General features: G+C 35.9%; 1 protein-coding gene across 1 annotated transcript in view; it reads right to left on the reverse strand.

Moving 5' to 3' along the window:
• The window catches only part of LOC108543404 (cGMP-dependent protein kinase 1-like), a 161999-nt gene extending 152041 nt beyond the window's left edge, over nt 1-9958 (reverse strand). Inside the window, 1 exon segment of the mRNA XM_017893900.1 lies at nt 9898-9958. The gene's annotated coding sequence lies outside the window, so the exon portion shown is untranslated.
• Between the last annotated feature and the right edge of the window lie 11068 nt (nt 9959-21026).

Below are 21026 nucleotides of genomic sequence, written 5' to 3' on the forward strand. Positions count from 1 at the left end.
TGGTTTCAGCTTTCTACTTATGGCTAGCCAATTTTCCCAGCACCATTTATTAAATAGGGAATCCTTTCCCCATTTCTTGTTTCTCTCAGGTTTGTCAAAGATCAGATGGCTGTAGATGTGTGGTATTATTTCTGAGGACTCTGTTCTGTTCCATTGGTCTATATCTCTGTTTTGGTAGCAGTACCATGCTGTTTCCCTTTACAGAGCTTTCCTGCACCCTACAGTGCAGATTTCTGGTACAAGTTCTATTGGCTTGGCATCACAGAGACTTCACCGCCATCCAGTAAGAAATGACTATATCCTTCCTAATAGGGGGTGATTTTCACCCCACGGGGGACATTTGGCAGTGCTTGCTCAGGGCATGCATTTGAATGTCACACTGGAGAGGTGAGGGATACTAGTATTTAGTGGGTAGAGGTCAGGATACTGTCAAACATCCTACATTGCACATGACAGCCCCCGCCCCAACACAAAACAACTATCTGATCCCAAATGTCAATAGTGGTGTGCCTCAGGAATCCTGCTCTATAACAAGGTCTAGCTCTCAACCTCAGCAGGGTGGAGTGGGGAAGGGTGGTGGGGAGGCAAGAAGGGAGGTGTCTTCACTGGGTGCTGTCTCACAGTAGTGTTAGTGAATACTCTTTATATCTGCTATTTCTATATTTTCTAAAGTTTTCTTTGCTTTTTACTAGGTAATCCCTTAATATTCCAGTCCCCTATTATAGTTACTAATTTTTAATCATAACACTTTGCTGCTCAAATTACTACATGCTGATTAGATTCAGACTAAATGGCATCATTTATTCATTCATTTCAATAGATAGTGGGTGCTTATTATATTTCCTGATACTGTGCTAATTGTGGATGCAGCAGTGAACCAAATAAACATAGTCCTGTCCTCCTTAAGCTTATAGTTTGTAAGTCCATATAGATAAACAAGTGTTGTAAATGTATGGTATGGCAAGTAAAAAGACGGTACAGTGAAAATCAACAGGCAAGCCACAGTTGTTACGGGATATGATGGGAGTGAGCTAGTAAGGGCCCATACGTTTTTAATGAAATAAATTTATTAGCTGAATTGATAAAATTGTCCTTTAAATTCTGTAATTCCAATTGTTCAGTCAGGATGATGGAGATGTGACTCGTGAGGTTCTTATCCATTTGAAGAGTCATTTGGAACTCAAATATTTTACCACTGATGGATCTGTCTATTTATGTATTGAGAGATATCTATATAGATCCATATATCTATGTATATTTAGAACTAGAATTAGATTAAGATTTAATTCAATGAAAATATTTTAGTTCAATTCATAAGCCATCAATTCCTCTTTTTCAGGTGGACTTTTTTGACAATATCATGATTTATTCATTTTCATAACTCTAAGATTCTTGAGGGAAACTGTTTTTAGACATCCCTGTATATCATAGCACTGAGCCTAGAGCATAAAACTCAGCTGATACTCTCAGTATGTGCTTATTGAATTAATAAATGTATGAGTTTTCTGTCTTAGTCATTTACAGAATAATGTGGGGCATGCGAAAAAGCACTGAAACAGATGTCATGAGGCCTGTGCTCTAATCCTGCCCTTGACATTAAAGAGCTTGGACAACCTATACTCCTTCTGGGACTCAAATTCCCCATTTTTAAACTAAAGGATTCGGAAGAGAGGTTTTTCAAACTCTCATTATTTTCTAAAATCCTGAGATATAATGAATGCATTATAATATAAGACTGTGAATACCCAATCTGTCCTGATTAATCTTACTAAACAGTGTGATTTGAGTACACCTGACATTTCTGGACCTCAAATTCTTCATCTGTAAAATAATCTTATTTATAAAAGGGGTTAGACAACTATGGCCCTTGGGAGAAATGGCAGAGTTGAGTTTTCATGCCAGAGACTGTTTGGCCCACAAAGCTGAAAATACTTATTGTTTGGCCTGTTCTAGAAAATGCTTAGTAAGCCCTGGTTTGTAGGTTCCCTTTTACTTCTCCTTCTTAAATCTCTTCTATGACTTTCTGACTTATCCACTTACCATATAAAATTTTTAACAATAATTTTTTAAGTGTGTTAAATTTTGATTAATGACCTACCAGCATATTAAAAATTGAGATTGGACTTCTTTTACTTTGAGCAGAGTCAAAAGGTTACTAATGAGGACCTTTGTAAGTTTGTGGCTTAACAGATTATTGCTGGAAATTATCCATATAACAGAGATGGAAATAAGCATATAATATTCAAATATTTGCCTTTAAAACCCCAAATACTAGATGTCTGGATGGTTCACATATGGCAGGTAACCTGTAAGCTCTGGTTGGGCAGATGAACCGACAGTCTGGGCATCCCAGTCAGTGATGCTGTATATCATTGTCATAAGGACTTGCAATAGGATGAATGTCTAATACCATTTTAAAGCCAGGCAAACATGTGAGGAGTTGTCTCAACTGTCTCTTTCCATGACTTTAAACTACAAATGTTGTCTCAGGGTATACTCCTTTTCCAATGATAATATACTTACTTTGTGGTTAGATCATGCTTGTTCAGGGCATGCTATAATTCAACTCACATCATTAAATTGAACCAAGATAATGTCACTCTTCCTTCTAAACCTCTGGATTTTATCTTTCCTGCTTAATACATATTTTTTGAAAAACACATCAGTCAATAACAGCTCTGTAAAAAAAGACAAGTTCAAATAATTGCAGCTGACACCATTCTAACAAGGCACATTTGTTTTCCTGTGATCATCCTGCCAATATCCTCACATCACCCTAGATTTTGTTCTGGAAAATGAACCAAAATAAAATCCACTTAGGCTGTAGGAAAGGCTGAGGCTGTGAAATATTTTAAGTTTATCATCCATTAGTTAAGCAATGTGACAACAGGCGATGTGACATGTGGAGTTCATACAGTCCTATCATGTGGACACAGAGTGACAAGCTATATGAGAAGAAGAATACAGGTGACCTAGGTGGGCAAATCACCATTGAGTGCATGTTTCTTCCTGAGACTGACCTGGTTGGTGAACTTAGAGTGGTGTCTGCAAGGGTTTGCTGTCCCCAAATCTCCCCTCTACTGTCCCTCTTCTCTCCCGCAATGGCAACTGACATTCTAAAATATTCTTTTGGATTTTCACAATTTTTCATTGCTCAGAGGCATGTTATAATGCTAATAACTATTGCAGAGAACCATTTTAATCTCTAATTAGTTAGCTATTACCAAATTGATGCAAAGCCTGAAGCAAACTTCCAGAGAATGCAAGAGTGGAATTAAGAGGTGCAGGAATCAACGATAAAAAGAGATGTGTGCATGGGGAGTGGAGTGGGAGGTGATACAATAGAAAAGAGTTACAGAAGATGTGTACAGAAGAGTAAAGTGAGTAAATTAGGGAATGGAGTAAAGAGTGCCAGTGTTTGGAAGACAAAGAGATAGATGGCATCAGGAGGAGCAGCACTGGAAGACAGCATGGGCAGTGCTGATCAGATGCTTCAAATCAGTTCTTTTTACGTATTTGCTTTATTTTAAAAAGCTGAGTACAGGATGGAGAAATACTGGAGTAGGACAACTACAGATAGCCCTTCGCTTTCCAATATTGTTTAAGTCAGGGGTCAAGAAACTATGGCCAACAGGCCAAATTCTGTCAGCTGCTATTTTTGGTATGGCCATGAGATAAGAATGATTTTTACATGTTTTAATGATGAGAACAGAATCAAATGCTGAATAATACTTCCTGACATAAGAAAATGATATAAATTCAAATGTCAATGTCCCTAAATAAGGCTTTATTGAAATACATCTGTCCTCATTCATTTACATATCATCTTTGGTTGCTTTTGCACAGCAAAGACAGAGTTGAGTAGCTGGAACAAAGGTAATTTGTCCCATGAGCTTAAAATATTTACTCTCTGGCTCTTTACAGAAAGAGTTTGCCAACCCCTTGTTTGAGTCATATAGTTCTATAATAGCTTCATGCCTGCAGACCCCACTCAGAAGATAAAACTCCCACACTTAATACAACCTACCAGGCAGTTTAGTGATCATCCATTCTTCCTTGAGTATGCACTTTGGTGAGCCTTACCCCCCAGTCCCAAGTTGCTTATCAGAAACACCTATAACACCCTCCCTAAGAAGAGTTACATAAATACTATTTTCTCCACTTATTTCTATCCCGTTTGGCACTCTGGGTTCCAATGGCCATGCAGGTTCCTGCATGGCTGGTTCACTGCGTGATCTTCCTATCCTAGAGCATGGATTCAGTATTTCTGTTTCTTTGCCCCTAGACCTTGGAGTTGAATATCTGAATAAATGTGGTAACAGGTAATGGAGGAAGGCACAAACTCCCCATAAGCAATAAGGTTTGGAGGAGATTCAGATAGAGAGCAGCATCAGACGTCCCATCCTTGGGGACTGATGCTGTTGTGGCTAAAGAGTTACAAAGGAGTTCTTAACAGAGGCTACAAGTGGAAGGCAGTGAGACTTTCCTACTAGCACTGGTAAGGGAACAAAAAACCATTCTAATACAGACACCAATTTGTTTCTAATTGAGCTGGTTCTACATACTCAGTTTTCAAACCTATTTTGAATTTGTGTCTTGTTCATCTAGTATCCCAGTACCTGACACAGGAATCAGCCATTCCTTCTTATCTTTCTCTATGAATAAATATAAAAATTTCCTAGTCTAGCTCTAATGCCAAAAGTATTAAAACATACCCAGTTTTAATACTTAGGCACCAGTCTGGGTGCCAAGGAATAGTCTTTAGTTTGCTGACTCCAGTGATGTTTTTCTCTGTGTCTAATCTTCCTTAGTAATCTATTTGCTACTCTATTATTACGGACCTTGGGATCAACCTTGGTCTTATGAGTTGCTCCCCAATTATGGTGAGAGTCTTGGTACATTTTTAAATATATGGCATATGACTATGTCAGGTGACTATAGTTTTGGGAGAACATGGTAACCCAGCCTTCCCTGATATCTAGAGATATCTCAGTTTCAGAGACTGCTACTTGCAATGCCATACAATCTTATGCTTGACATTTCCTTCTAATTTCGTCATTTTTATGCTCTATCACATTGCATTTACTCTGGGCTAGTTCTTGGTTTCTACTTTCTAGACTGTCCCAATAAAAAAAAATCTGCCCCCATGGTATAAGAAAACATCACAGAGTGTCACTGATGGTAGGGACATCATCAGGCATATATGCTATATAAATCATTTCATTCTTAGTGTCTTCTAGGGTCCCATGAGGGCCTCAAGAATCTCCTGGAGTGATTCTGAGGGAAAGAATGAAGACCACTGGATCTTTTAGGAGTCTTACTCCCATGACAGCCAAAAAAGTTCTTCTGTTTTCTTTCTAATCGATTTCATTTAAACAATGGGCCTGGTAAAGCAAAAGCATGAAAACAATTGGTAATAGGATATTATATTTTAGCTTGACATTATCAGAGGTGAAAGGGAAGATAATTAGTGGCCAGTAGGGCCCAGGACTGACCAACAAAAATGGACGATGGTCCTGGTTTTTGCCAGATGTCACCTCCTTACTTGCTGGATTAAAGAAGGATCTAGAATGTCCTAGGAGTAGAGGGCAATCAGACAACTGGAGCAGCAGAGGACTGGGAGAGACATGCCGGCATCTTAGACCAGTGCTATTTACCATCCAGCATGAAAATGTTTCAATTTTCATAACCAGTATGGCTGTATCTCAGAGGCTACACAGTGAATCAGGGATAGAGTTAGGACTCTGATAATTTAAATCTTAATTTTCTGGGGAAAAAATATATACCTCTTTAAGGTTTACTAATAATTACAAGTTGCTGTCTTTGAACAATTATCAAAATGATCCTCAATGTGTCAAAAAATCAATTATTTTAAGAACTTTTAGCTTAAACAGCTTCCCATAACAATGAATAAGCAGACATTGCATAACTGATTACAGAATACAGAAGTATACAGTCAGCCTTCCGTATTCATGCATTCTGTATCTGTGGATTCAAATAACTGTAGATCAAAAATATTTAGCTAAAAAAGACATTGGTTACATCTTTACTGAACATGCATAGAAAATTTTACTTGTAATTTCCCAAACAATGTAGTATAATAAGGTTTTACATAGCACTTAGTTTTTATTAGTATTATAAGTAACCTAGATATATTTTAAAGTACAGGGAAGACATGCATAGGTTATATGCAAATACTATGTCATTTTATATGAGGGACTTCAGCGTCTGTGGATTTTGGTATCTAAAGGGGGTCCTTGAACCGATCCCTCATGAATACTAAGGAATGGCTGAACTTAGTTTTATATTTATTTCTTTTCACAGATTCCAAAATAAGAGGTACCAAAGGTACTTAATTGTTTCTTATATATTTAAGGAATTTATTAATGGATGGTTGTGTTAGACTAATATTCTTTTTATACAATATTCATAAATTTTGACATCACCACAGATACTTGTTAAGATATAAGTAAACTACAAGAAACCAATATTCAGAGAATGCCTTTGAGGACACCATGTATCTGTTTATCATCTTCTGGTTTGTCAATGAGCACTTAAAAAAATTCTGACCATGCATGATTAGTTACAATAATGTTCTTTTGCTCTCCCTCTGGAATGATAAAGCGTAATCACTGGCTTATGGAACATGGTACCTCGCTTGTAAATTTGTGAAGGAAGCTACTTTTGTTGACAGTGCTAATGTCTGCCGTCTGTTTGCATGGGATGAAGCCCTGGTGCTCTTCTAATTGGCCATAAATTAGGTATCAGCCGCAGGCTTTTGACAGGATCCTTCAGTTACAGTTTCATTTTTTAAAAAACAAAGCTGTGAATTCAACATTTGGTCAGAAGCCCAACTTCTCTGCTAAGAGCATACAAATGCACTTTTTGAATTCTTAGACTCAAGCTGATTTTTCTGTATTTGTGCTTAAGGTAGACCTCTCTCAAGGTGTCTTCTCCGTATATAACCCTGAAGATAAACCAATGGCGAGTAGAGAGAAACACGGCTAAATGCAAGGGAATCCTGTGCCTTCTGTAAGAAGAGGAAAGGCATATTTATTTAGTGCTTACTTCATGTATTGTGTTGTGCATGGCCATTTACCTATGTTAAATCATTTGATTTTCAAATCAATTTTATGATTTTGATAATGTTATTCCATTTTGCAGACAGGAAAACTGAGACTCAGAATTTGAGTAATTTACCATATTCTTGTAAAATGGTGCAGTCAAGATTCAAGTATTGAGCTTTGACCACATCCATTCACTTGTCAGTGTACACTGTATATGCCTACGTTTGGATAAGGAGAGAAAATTAGGATTAGGGCAAAGCCTCAATCTCATTCCTCCCCTCACTAGATTTCCTTGCTTCATGCTTTAAAAGAAGCAAGATTAAGTCCACCCAAGTTCCATAACTATCCTTATCCACAACCCAGCATTTCTCTACAAATTTTCTACCTTGCCTCTTTTTCACTTTTCAGAAAATCAAAAATACATATATATGTGCTCTCCAAGAACCTTCCCTCATTTGCCCACAATTTCCTCCCCTGAGGCCCCATTTATCAAATATCCCCTTTAGTATTTCATTCGTTCCATCTTCCTGGATACTTGTATACTGTAGGCTCAGTGTTCTCGCTTCCTTTTCACCTAGTCACACTTTGTAATCTGGATTCCATTCATAACACTTTAATAAAACTGTTTTCTCCCAGGTTACTAAGCCTATTGCCCTTTTCTCTATCTGCATGCCTCTCAGCTTGTAACACTGTGATTATCTCTTTTCTCATGACATATCCTCTTGCTTTCTGAAGTCTCCTACACTACTCTGCTTTCTAACATCTCATTATTCTTCACTGGTTTTACTTTCCCTGACAAATGCTTAAATGAAAGGATTTCTCCAAATCTAGCCTTGACTCTTTCTTCTCGATTCTTTCTCGCAATTCTGTCCTGTCTCATAGCTTCAGCGGCTAACCACATATAGGCAATTCTAAAGTTAATTTTAAGTTAATTCTAACAAAAGTTTCTGTCCCACATTTCATGTCTCCTGCAGGGCATCCATTCTTGAGTGTTCAATATTGTATGTTCAATGCATTACACTCTTAGTGAAATGTCATTGTACCTACCAAACTAATTTTTCTATTTTCCTTTTACATCTTTTCTATCCCAACTACATCCCTAATTTCTCCCTTGCTCTTCACTTTCAGTAAGACATGAAACCCTCTGGCTTTACCTCTTCGTTTCTTATGGGTTCCTCCTACAAATGGTCTTATAATCACCAACTGAATTTAGACTCCTAACCAATTATCTCTAACCTCTCCCTCTAATTCGTTTTACACTGAATTCTCAGATTAGTCTATTAAATCCATTATTATAGTGATAACTTTTTGCTGCATAAAATGGTCAGAACTGCCCTTACCCCAACATTCAATTTTCTCAGTGAACCAGTGCCAGCATGCTTGTGAACTCGTTACAACACCTCCTCCAACTACCTTTACACAGTCTCACTTTAGCCAGTGTAAATGGCTGACAGCTTTCCCATGAGTATTTCCTAAGCTAGTCACCATATTTATATTGCTTTTCCTATACTTCCACATCCACTTAATAATACCTTTTCTTCCACGAAGACCTCCCTGACTCTTCTCAAAAGTACTCGCTCTCTTTTCTGAATTCCCTTAAAATTTTATTCTGGACTCATTGTTTCCCTTGTATCATGGTTATATTTGTATAGGCCACATCTCTATTAGATGCTAGCTCCTAAAACCAGCATCTGTGCTGCTCCTTTGAATCTTCCTCTAGAACAATGCTTTGCACATAGTAGATTCTCGGTAAAATGTGAGTTGAATAGAAGAGTGAATTGGTAATTATTGTTTTTGGGAACCACACAAAATATAACAATTTCAGAAATACCCACGGATATTATCACCAATCTGCAACTGTGTCTCTGCTCTGGTTCTGGCAATCCAGCATAGAAGGGCCTCTAAAAGTGAGATTTCTAAATCAAGTAGAATTCCTTTCCATCTGGAGCCCTCTGAGCTCGGCATCCAGCTCCATCATTCTAGGCTGATCATACCTGGCCCCTCGAGTTCATTCTACGTGGTCACTCACTGCCTATTCCAGTTATAATGGCTCCACTAAAATGGATGTTTTACAGTCCTTCCTGGGTCAGGTACTTGGCTATTTTGATGAATTTAACCACATACATCACAAGGAAGAAAAGTCTGTTGGACTGCTTCCAGAAAGTACATATGCATTTTAACCATGCTCTTGGAGAATCAATAATCTGACATTTGTAGTTTAACTTATAAAGCATCCAGGTAATGAAAAGAGCAAGCCAGAATTGAGAGAAGAAACAGGGATAGACATTATCAGACAAATTTTAATGGCCTTAAATATATGCCGATGTCTAGAACTGATTATTTCTTCAAAATTTCTTCCCTAAATGCTTCTATTATGGAAGTCTAGAGATAGGAGAATAGAGGGGATAACTAAAACTACTCAAAGACAATCCATTTCTTAACAAAAATGGAAGAATAATTCTAAAAATTTACAAAACTAACTAGCATTGGTTGAGTACCTCCTGAGTAAAAGACACTTGGACAAATGCTTTACTCATATGTTCTCATTAATCCTTAAAATACCCCCATGATATTTCATTACCCCGGTATACAAATGAGCTGAGCTGAAGCTCACAGTGGTTAAGTACCTTGTTAAAGATCACAAAGATAGAATGGCAGAGCCAGCCACTTTTAAGAATAATAGGGAATGAGAATCAAATATAGAACTCATTTAAAAATGAAAAGATATAAAGCAAGTATTAATAGCTCCATAAAATGGTGTCTAATTCCAAGAACTCGTGTGTGTTGCTGATATGAGTGTGTAATTCACATAATAAAACAATGTACTTACTCTCTGTCAATCACAAGGCAGGTTACAGCTTCTGCAGCAATTACATTTGCTGTTCTCACATCTTCCCTATATAAAAAAATAGAGACATTCAAATAAAATAATGTTTAATATCAAAGCACAATGTCCATTGTGATTAATTCAGGAAACAATTTACATTATATAAACGCTTCTGATTTATCCACCTCCAGGCTTAAGCTTTGTTCATGTTTCAAAATTTTTTTTCTGAGGAATCATCTTACCCTTGTCATTAATTATCAAATCCTACAGCTACAATCCAGTAGTTACAAGTTTCAAATTTGAAATTTCACTCACACAAGTAGAACAAATTTGATATCATTCCCTTTGGGGAAATTAATAAAATAGTTGGTTAACAATCAAGATAGTAGCAAACATAAATACAGAAGAGTTTTTAAAGAATTTGAAGCTATACTTCCAGAAATTGAGTATTTTATCCATTTGTATATGAATTTATCATTATATCCTTGAGAACAATTGATCTGTTTAAATCATTTCCGGACTTTAAAGACCCTGTTTTTATGTGGCTAATGTTTTGGCAACTTATAGCACATAGCCATTCATCTATATCAGAGGTTATGGCTCTTTAAACTCTTAAAAGTATTTGACAAATCTTAAGTCACATTGATAGAAACATGTATATATTGTTCTTTAGAAGCATTTAATTTGTTACTGCATTCGTATCCATCAACTTCTTAAACCTTGAAAATCTATCCTGCAATCTTATGTTTGATTCAATAAAGGTGGATTTGATTATATTAATAATCACAATTAATTTTCAGCTAGTTAAAAATTAATCTGCCATGGTAACATGGTTAATGGGTACAAAAAACCAGAAAGAATGAATAAGACCTACTATTTGATAGCACAATACGATGACGATAGTCAATAATAACACAATTGTATATTTTTAAATAACGAATATAATTGAATTATTTGTAACTCAAAGGATAACTGCTTGAGGGGGTGAATACCCCATTCTTCACAGTGGGCTTATTTTACATTGTATGCTTGTATCAAAACATCTCCTGTACCCCCTACTATGTACACTTAAGTACACATAAAATGTACACCTACTATGTACCCATGAGAATTTTAAAAAATAATTTAAAATTACAAAATAAGTGATGCTTGAAAATTTACTTTTCCAAAATAATAAAATTTCTAAGTTAATATAATGATTAATATGTTTGAAATATATTAAAGAGATAGGTACATATGAAATAATATAGCCTTAGTAATACAGTCTAAAAACCCAAAAACATCACATCTCTAATAACAGACTCTTAAAGTTTTGAGAATAAAGATGTTCACAGTGAATTTTTATACTTTTGAAACACACTACATTCTGAAATATATTTCCAAACTCTATTCACTGATCTCTTTGTCTTTCACTGTTGCTATACCATGCTGTTTAGATTACTCTTGCTTTAAATTAACTATTTGTATTTCTTATTTGGCAAAGCAAGTTCTCCCTTAGTAAAATCCTTTTTTTTTTTTTTTTTCAGAAATAGCTTGATGATATTCTTAGACATTTATTATTTTTGAGAAATTCCTTGATGATATTCTTAAGAATCCATTATTTCATACAGACTTTAAAATAATTTTCCACTTCTGAAACACCTACCCTGGGATTTTAGTAAAGTTGTATTATATTAATATTTATTCATTGGTATCAAAGCAAGGAGTTTCTGATGATATTAATTTTTCCCTATAAGAACATGGCATGATTTTCTACTTGTTCAGATATAATTTCATATCTTTAAATACAATTTCATAATTTCTTTCATTTGGGTCCTGATATTTAAAAAATGTATTCTTATGTGTTTCATATTATGTTTTTCTTATGAGTAACATTTCTTTTCATTTGTTTCTCACTGGTTGCCCTGTTTTTTAAAAAAGTTATCAATTATTGTACGTATTTTAAGCCACCCACCATCATACTACGTGATCCTAACTTTAAAGTTTTTGTTATTGTCTCATTACCTCCCAGTACAATCCTCCCAGTGTCTCCCTCACATTCCCTGCCTTTTGGCCAAACTGACCTCCCCTTTTTTTTTTTCTTTTTTTTTTTCTCTTTTTGAGATGGAGTTTTGCTCTTTTTGGCCAGGCTGGAGTGCAGTGACACTCGGTTAACTGCAACCTCCATTTTCCAGGTTCAAAGTAGCTAGGATTACAGGTGTCCACCACCACGCCCAGCTAAGTTTTGTATTTTTAGCAGAGATGGGGTTTTACCATGCTGCCAGGCTGGTCTTGAACTCCTGACCTCAGGGGATCTACCCGCCTCGGCCTCCCAAAGTGCTGAGATTACAGGCGTGAGCCACTGCACCTAGCCACTGGCCTCCTTTTAATAGACATCATTGCCTTCCTGCCATGAGTTCTTGACATACTTTCCCTAGGCCTGGGAAGTTCCTCTCTAATTTTTGCTTAGTTCACCCCTTTTTATCTCTTCAATCCCAGTCTATGTACCCCTTCCTCAGGGATGCCATCTTGAATTGGCCAGGTTGGGTTTCCTATGCATCTGTTCTCATAGTGCTACATACCTCTCCATCCAAGCATGTATCACCATTTGTAATTTATATTAATAAGTGTATTTATGTAGTCATTTGTTTAATAACTGTCTTCCTTCCACTAAAGCCTATAAGGGCAGGGACCATGACTGGCTTTGCTCCCCATTTCATCCCAAATGCCTCACACATACAAGATGCTTAGTGTTTAAAGCAGTTATGGCACAGACATCCATCATACTTCTGAGCTCTGGGGTAGGAAGGCAGAGCTCAGGCTTTGGAGTTGCACTATTCTGGTGTTAAATCCACCTCCATTCACAAGCTACGTGAAAGCCTCAATTTCCTCATCTGTAAAATGGGAATAAGAGTAGCCACTCACTGTGTGGTATTAAATGAGATAATCAAAGGTAAGTTTAACATAGTGCCTGGCCCAGCTGAACTGTGTTCAGCTGTTTATTATTTCTAATCTTTTCATCCTCAACATCTTCATGCCTGTCTCTGTGGAGGTTCTACCTGGTGTTTCAAAAAACACTCCTATCCAGAAACACAGAGGAGATTTTCTTTCTGCTCCACAGATGTAAATAATGTATTTTCACTTCATTATCACTTTGTTAGTGGGAATTTTTGGTGAAATGAACATAACAGGCTGAAAACTTCTGTAGTGCTCATTGGGTTCTTCATAAATTATGTGCATGACTTATTTCTTAGTTGTTCATGGCAGCACAAGTTACTACCAATTGCTGCCAGCCAAAAACAAACAAACGAACAACAATAATAAACAAACCACCATCACAGCATAGGAAATATAATACTAAATTTAGCTTTCCCTGAAATATATTTCCATTTGACTATTAAGAAAGTGCCCACATTCTTTAAAAATATAATAAATACAAAATAGTGCTTCATTTTGAAGATATATTCTGTGCATATAAATTTTTAAGAATGTATTTATCACAAATTTACAATATTTCAGAATTTCATCATATTATCTGGCCTAAATTGGATATACTTTTAAAGTTGAATGCAATTTCCATGCAAGAAAAGAAGATACATTGGTATTTTAAATGTAGATTGGGGAAAATATCAAAGATCAGAAGAGTGACATAGTTAACAGAAAGAGAAAATTTTATTTTAAAAAGAAAAGTAAGTATGGCCTAGAGCCAGGTGTAGTACCTAGTAATGTGACATATATTAAAACTGAAAAGAAGCATCACATTGGGGAAAAAAAAAAAAAAACCCAACATATTAAACTGTACATTATAATATTTGCCATTTATTGAGCACATAGTACAGGCCGGGAACAACATTAAACAGTTCATACAAATATCATTTGTTGCACATAACAAAGGGTGGTGATTTTATATCAGATTTATACCTGAGAATAGAGGTTAGGGAATGCACCCAAAGTCAGATATAGCTAGTGAGTTACAGTTCTGGAATTTGAACACAGATCTGGCTGTCCCTAAAGTCATGTTCTTTCCACAACAGTAAGCTGCTTATGTACTCTGCTATCAGATTTAAATGCTACATTCATTAAAATGTAGAATAACCTTTGAGCAGTAAGTATTCACTTTTCTCTGTCCATCATTATGAAAATTATATTTACTTGTTAATAGAACCAGCACTAATAGAGTTATGGGTTTCCAATTGTAAAATGAATGTGAAAGGGTCATTTTGATTTTAAAATTATTAGAATTTCCATCCATAACTATGTCCTAGCCTGCTATATTACTTTGTGATAATGTTGCCTGACAATAGAGAATTATTCAATGCCAAGCTCATTCAGTGGCAAACTCATGTTGCCATGACAGTGTCATTTTATTTCTGTTATTAAGGTGCTTTTACCTCTCTAAGAGAGTGTCTATAAATTCTGTTCTTGTGCACTCAAAGCCTGCTAGAGATAGAGACAAAATACTATGTGACCTAGTATTAACATATATATTAATCCTTGACATTAGTATATGACATGTATTAATCTCTCCTTTTAGGAGACATAGTAGAAATTTCTAACTTTTAAAGAGAGAATGTCAATGATAGAAGCTGACAACACTGATTTACTATGTATGTTTATATCTTTTATGGGTCCAAGGACCATGGTAAAGCAAATACCATTTGAATTTAGAGATGTAATATTACATATTCATATAATACAAAGGTCTTAATAACTCCGTGTTGTTATTAAACGTATTTTTATCCATAGATGATATGATACTGGTTTCACACAGAACATCTACCAAGTTAGCAGGCATTTCATGTCATAGTGGTTTAGAAGTAGGAAAAGGAAAGAGAGAAGAAAAATGTTATTGTTTAAAAACTGAACTTTTACTTTCACTTGTACTTTTTTACAGATCAGGGTATTTAATAATTTCTAATAGAAGAATACATGACATTTCAGTAAAATATTGAACACAAGAGAATTTTATAAGTAGGATTATAATGCTCAATTTATTTAATTAAAAACTTTTACCAAATGCACATTACCTCTGAACATTCAGCACACTTGACTTGCTTTTTTATAATAAATAAATGTATATCTATTCACATAACAGTCCACATCCAACATGCAAATTATCTTTAAAAATAAAATCTCATGTTTATCTAGTTCTGTGGCTCTATATTAGTTGATTTCAGTGTGACAGTTAATAAATACTTTAAAAAGCACGACTGCAAAAGTAGCTACTGTTTGGCAGATTAACAACTATTTTTACAAAATTGCTATTGATTAATTAGTAATTACAATCAAAGCTATGCAGTTTAGTAGTGGCCTCTTTTTAAGCATTTTCAGATGTGTTAGAAATTCCTTTCAATGAAATAATAGAGCATGAAAAATATCCCAAAATATTTGCAAATATAGGTTTCTGTGCACTGACTCTGATATTCTTTGAACTTCATCACTGGAATCTTCATCATCGCTGTATCCCAAAGTGGCGTCACTGTCAGTATCTGAATAATCCATATGGGGAATTTACAATGGCTCTTCTCATTCTAAAGCAATTCTCTTGTGTCTCATGGCTATGAGAGAACTCTATGGTTCATTGATACCTCAGGGGAACAAATGCAGAATGTATGAGGCCAAAGCAGAACATAGTTGATACAAAGTAACTGTCAGAGTAGAGGATCTCCCTTTTCAGCTCTGGAGCAATGTGACTGCTGTCAACAGAATCCCAGCACACTCTCAGTGCCAGCCTTCATGGAAACTGACGCTACTCCAATTGCTTGTGAGCTTACAGCAATCCAGGGGTCAGAGCTCTTTACTCTCTGGCATGTGGATCAGTTTAATGTCCCCAGTTAAGTTTAGTTAACACAGCACAAAGCAAATTCTTTTCATCTCAAAATCAAAAGCAATCTTACTACAAGAGGTAGGACAATCAACATTGATAGGACATGACAAGCATCAAAGAAGCACAAAAAATGAAATGAATTAATTATGAACAAGAATTGTAGAGTGGGTGACAAATCTGACTGTGCTTTTTGAAAATTGGATCCCTTGGCAGATAAGTGTGCTTTAAGAAAAAGTCATATCAGGACAATCACTAATTCCACTTTCCACTAAGTCCTGAAGCTATCCCAACATGATTTATACCTCCAACACTGTAATAAAACCCATAACCTAAGTGAACAATCAGCTAATACATGCAAATAATTACATATCTTCTAATCATGCTTGCACAGAGTAATCAACCAATAAATGTTAGTGACAATCATGATCATGGTCATTATCATGATCATCATCACCTTAGGACCCTCTAACACTGGGAAGTATGTGACCTTTTTTTATATACTTTGTTTCTAGTAGTCCCCTTCCCTAAGTTTCTATATAAGAAATTAATCTCCCAATTATTTTCTAACACCATCTTCTCAATTTGTTTTGTTGACATTTCATCCCTAGCCCACAGATAATAGGTATTTTCCCAAAATTCTGTTTTGGGTTTTCTTTTTGCTAGTCTTGCTTTCTCTCATTGAGAAAACTCACATAACACTATGACATCAACTATTAGTTTTACATGAATGACTTGCAAGTCTTCATTTCTAACTTTTACCTCTCTCCTGCTATACACTCTTATCCGGAAGTCCCATTGTGACCTCCGATTCAAAACTAACTCATTTTCTCCTAACCTCAAAACCACTGTTTTCCTTGGGTTCCCTATCATGGTAAATGGCACCAGCATTATTGCACTCACCTAGGTTCAAAAAATTGGACTCATTTTTTGACTCTTCCCCATGTCTCTTGTGTATATTTGGTCATATTGGTTCTATCTGTGTTTATCTCTTATATTCGTCCTCCCTTCACATTCCCACAGGTATGGATCTACTGGGGGCCACCACTCTCTCTGCCCTGCACCACTGATCTGGCCTCCTAAGTCATTCCCTCGCTTCTACTCTCTCCCTCTTCTAATCCTAATCTCACTCTGCCATACATTTTCAAACGTAAATCTAGACATGTCAAGTCTTTGCACAAGAGTTTTAAAGAAAACAAGAAAAGTTTCAACGTTTTCATGTATATTTAGAGGTCCTGCAACTAACTGATCTATCACCTTTCCAGGCACTATACTGACGACCCTCCACTGCACGTGTGACAGACAACTGTTTCCTCAAAATATGACCCCTGTAAATTCTGTCCATGCCTGTGCACATCCAGCTGACTCTTCTAAGAACCTTCTATTTCAGTTCATCCATAAAACTTCCATTATCCTTCAGTAGTATTTTTAAAGGATAAGAACAATTTTTACACACAAGACATATTTCTACAGAGCTGTGTTTGGTGGCACATGCTTGTAATCCCAACTACTTGAAAGGCTGAGGTGGGAGGATCACTTGAACCCAAGAGTTTGAGACCAGCCTGAGCAATGTAGCAACACCCTACCTCTACAAAGAAAGAAAGAAAAGAAGTATTTTGCATATTAATTACAAAAAAAAGGGGAAAATAAAAGTACCAAAACACCATCTACCAGGAGATAACTAAGATTAACATCTTGGTGAATAGCCTTACAAACCCTTTATTCTTCTTATCCCTTTTTATTTATTAAACTAGAAAATCCACCTTTATTATGAAGTACTCATATGTCCCATGAATATAATAATAATAAATCAGCAATTATTTTAACAAATATTTGCCGAAGACGAATATATTTTGAATGCCTGACCTTGCAGTCTAGTGGGGACAGATATCAAATTAGTACACAAACATACCCAGTAGCCCTCCCGTGCCCCACCACCACCTCCCCTCACCATTATCCACAGTTTCACTCAGTTACCCTAGGTTTCAGGTACCTGCAGTCAACTTCAGTTCAAAAATAGTAAATGGAAAATTCCAGAAACAAATCATACATTTTAAATTGCACACCATTCTAAGTAGCTTAATTAAGCCTTACTCTCTTCTGCTTTCTCACACCCTGGACTTGAATCCTGCCTTTGTCCAGTGTGTCCATGCTGTATATGCTCCCCACCCATTAGTCACTTAGTAGCCATCTCAGTTATCAGATCAACTGTCACATTACTGTCCCAAAGTGCAAGAGTAGTGATGCTGGCAATTCTGATATGCCAAAGAAAAGCCTTAAAGTGCTTCCTTCATGAAAGGTGAAAGTTATTGACTTGATAAGAAAGAAAAAAGGTCATATGGTGAGGTTGCTAAGATCTATGATCAAAACATATCTTCTATCTGTGAAACTGTGAGGAAGGAAAAATAAATTTGCGTTAGTTTTGCTGTTGCACTCAAACTGCAAAAGTTATGGCCACAGTGCATGATAAGTGCTTAGTTAAGACAGAAAAGGTATTACATTTGTGGGTGGAAAACACAAACAGGCAATTTTGGGCAATTGTGTTCCATACTATCATCTGTTTCTGGTATCCACTGGAGGTCTTGGAATGTATTCCCTTTGGATAAGTGGCGGCTACTCTAATGGAAACACTCATCGAATAGCATGCAATCAGATAACTAATAGGGAGGATCTCATTCAGCAATTAGGGCAGGCAACTTTTTTAAGGACATTAGAAATTAAGACCCAAAGGTGGAGTTGGCGTACTCAAGATAAAGAGTCAGGAGAAATGTGTTGCAGGAAGCCTGCATAGTCATGCACCACATAATGACATTTTGGTCAACAAACAGACCACATACACAACAATAGTGCCATATGATTCTAATGGAGCTGACAGACTCCTTTCATCTAGTAATATCATAGCCCTAAACAAACTTACTGCCAATTATATACAAGTATAGCACATATGATTATGTACCTTGCATAGTACTTGATAATGATAATAAATGACTATGTTACTGGTTTAAGTATTTACTACATTATGCTTTTTATTATTTTAGAGTGTACTCCTACTTACTGAAAAAAAAAAAAAAAGGCGTAACATAAAAGAGCCTCAGGCTAGTCTTTCAGGAGATATTCCAGAAGAAGGTATTGTTATAAAAGATGACCACTCCATGTGTGTTATTGCCCCTGAAGACCTTCCAAGTGGACAACATGTGGAGGTGGAAGACAGGTGGAAGATATTTATGATCTCAACCCTGTGTAGAGCTACACTACGGTGAATGTTTGTGTCTTCGTTTTAACAAAAGTTCAAAAGTAAAAAATAAAATAAATTAAAATAGAAAAAAACCTCATAGAATATGTAAAGAAGAAACTATTTCTATACAGCTGTATGAATTGTTTGTGTTTTAGGAATTACTAGAAAAGAAACTAAAAGTTTATAAAGTAAAATATTACAATGAGCTAAAGTTAATTTATTATTGAAGAAAGAAAACTATTCTTATAAATTTGTGTAGACTAAGTGTCCAGTGTTTCTAGTGTCTACAGTGGTGTACAGTAATGCCCTAGGTCTTCACATTCACTCATCACTCGCTCATGACTCACACACAGCAACTTCTAGTCTTGCAAGCTTCATTCACGGTAAGTGTCCTATTTGGGTGTATCATTTTTAATCTTTCATGCTATATTTTTGCTTTACCTTTTCTATGTTTAGATATATTTGGATGCACAAATACTACTGTGTTACACCTGCCTGCAGTATTCAGTACAGTCACATGCTGTATAGGTTTCTAGCCTAGGAGCAATAGGCTATACCATGGAGCCTAGGTATGTAGTAGGCTATACAACCTAGGTTTGTGTGAGTAGACTCTGTGATGCTGGCATAATGAAATTGCCTAAAGATGCATTTCTCAGAATGTGTCCCTATCCTTAAATAGCACCATTTAAATTGCACACCATTCTAAGTAGCTTAATTAAGTCTTACTCTGTCCTGCTTCCTCACACCCTGGACTTGAATCCTTCCTTTGTCCAGTGTGTCCATGTTGTAGATGCTCCTCACCCATTAGCCACTTAGTAGCCATCTCAGTTATCATATCAACTGTCACAACATATACAACATATACAATAGCCCTGAAGTAGGAAAGAGCTTATTGTAACACAGACAAGCTTGGAATTCAGAGATTGAGTAAAAGAAAAGAAGGCAGAGACCATAGAGGACAGACAAGAAAACAGAGCCACATCACTCAGTGTCTGGAGGTAGTTCTAAGGATTTATTTATTTTTTTTTAATATTCACTAACTTTCTTTTCCTTTACCATGTTAACTAAAATCTCTAAAATTAGTTAGAGAGCTTAAACTCAAGTAGAGGAAACAGTTTGTAGCCATGATAGAACGAAGTTTTAAGAAAACTGAATTAGTAATTTTGGAGTACCTATACTGATGGCCTTTTCACATATTGAAGTAAATGTTACTGTTACAGCCATTTATACGTTAAGGAATTCATATATTAAAGAACAACTTATTCTAAACAGAAAATATGATCTCTGTCCTTAAGAATCCTACAATGTAAGATAAAGGAGTAACGAATAATGCATAAAAGTCAATGTATTATTAAGAATATATATCAACTTATGACAAACATAGACTTGAGTTTAAAGCAGATCCTCTTTCTGGAGTTTACCCAAGGTAGTCTATGGTTTCTTATCAATAATACGGACTCGTGACATGACCTAAAAGAGACTGATTCTCTAGGCAGAAAATTATAAGTGCCGGCCAAAAGCAACTCCAAGATTTATTCTTCCTGATCATGTGATTGGATATTTCCATTCATTATATTAATTCACTTCCTGAGAGACTGCATATCCTCTTTGATCTACATCCACAGAAGAACACAATAACCAAATAGAGAATGATGAAGTTGGAAGAATTCAATTTTCAATTTTTTTTTCATTACTTCTGCTGGGTTGACAGCATAATGCATTTTTTTAATCTGACATACAAACTTCAAACTTCACTTTCTATGGCATTCTTCAGTGACAAAGAATGTAGACATTTATTAGATTGAACCAAATAAAATTGTTGTTTGTGTAGGTTAAAAACAGCCAAATATGGACAATTTTCTATGGTTCAACCTAATATATGAATTAATGAAAGAGAAAGGGGAGAAAACATAATTGTAGTGCGATATATATTGCTATCTTTTTCTGTTGTGTTTCCTTTGTGTTATTAGTGGAACTGAGATTCGACAGTAACCTGTACATCTTCCATATTCCATATTTGAATGAATTCATTCCCCTAAATGTTAAAACATGACTGGTGGCTTTTGTTCTTTCTATCTAATCATTATAGATAAT

The sequence above is a fragment of the Rhinopithecus bieti genome, unplaced genomic scaffold, assembly GCF_001698545.2.
Source record: "Rhinopithecus bieti isolate Rb0 unplaced genomic scaffold, ASM169854v2 scaffold_364, whole genome shotgun sequence".
Taxonomy (NCBI): Eukaryota; Metazoa; Chordata; class Mammalia; order Primates; family Cercopithecidae; genus Rhinopithecus; species Rhinopithecus bieti.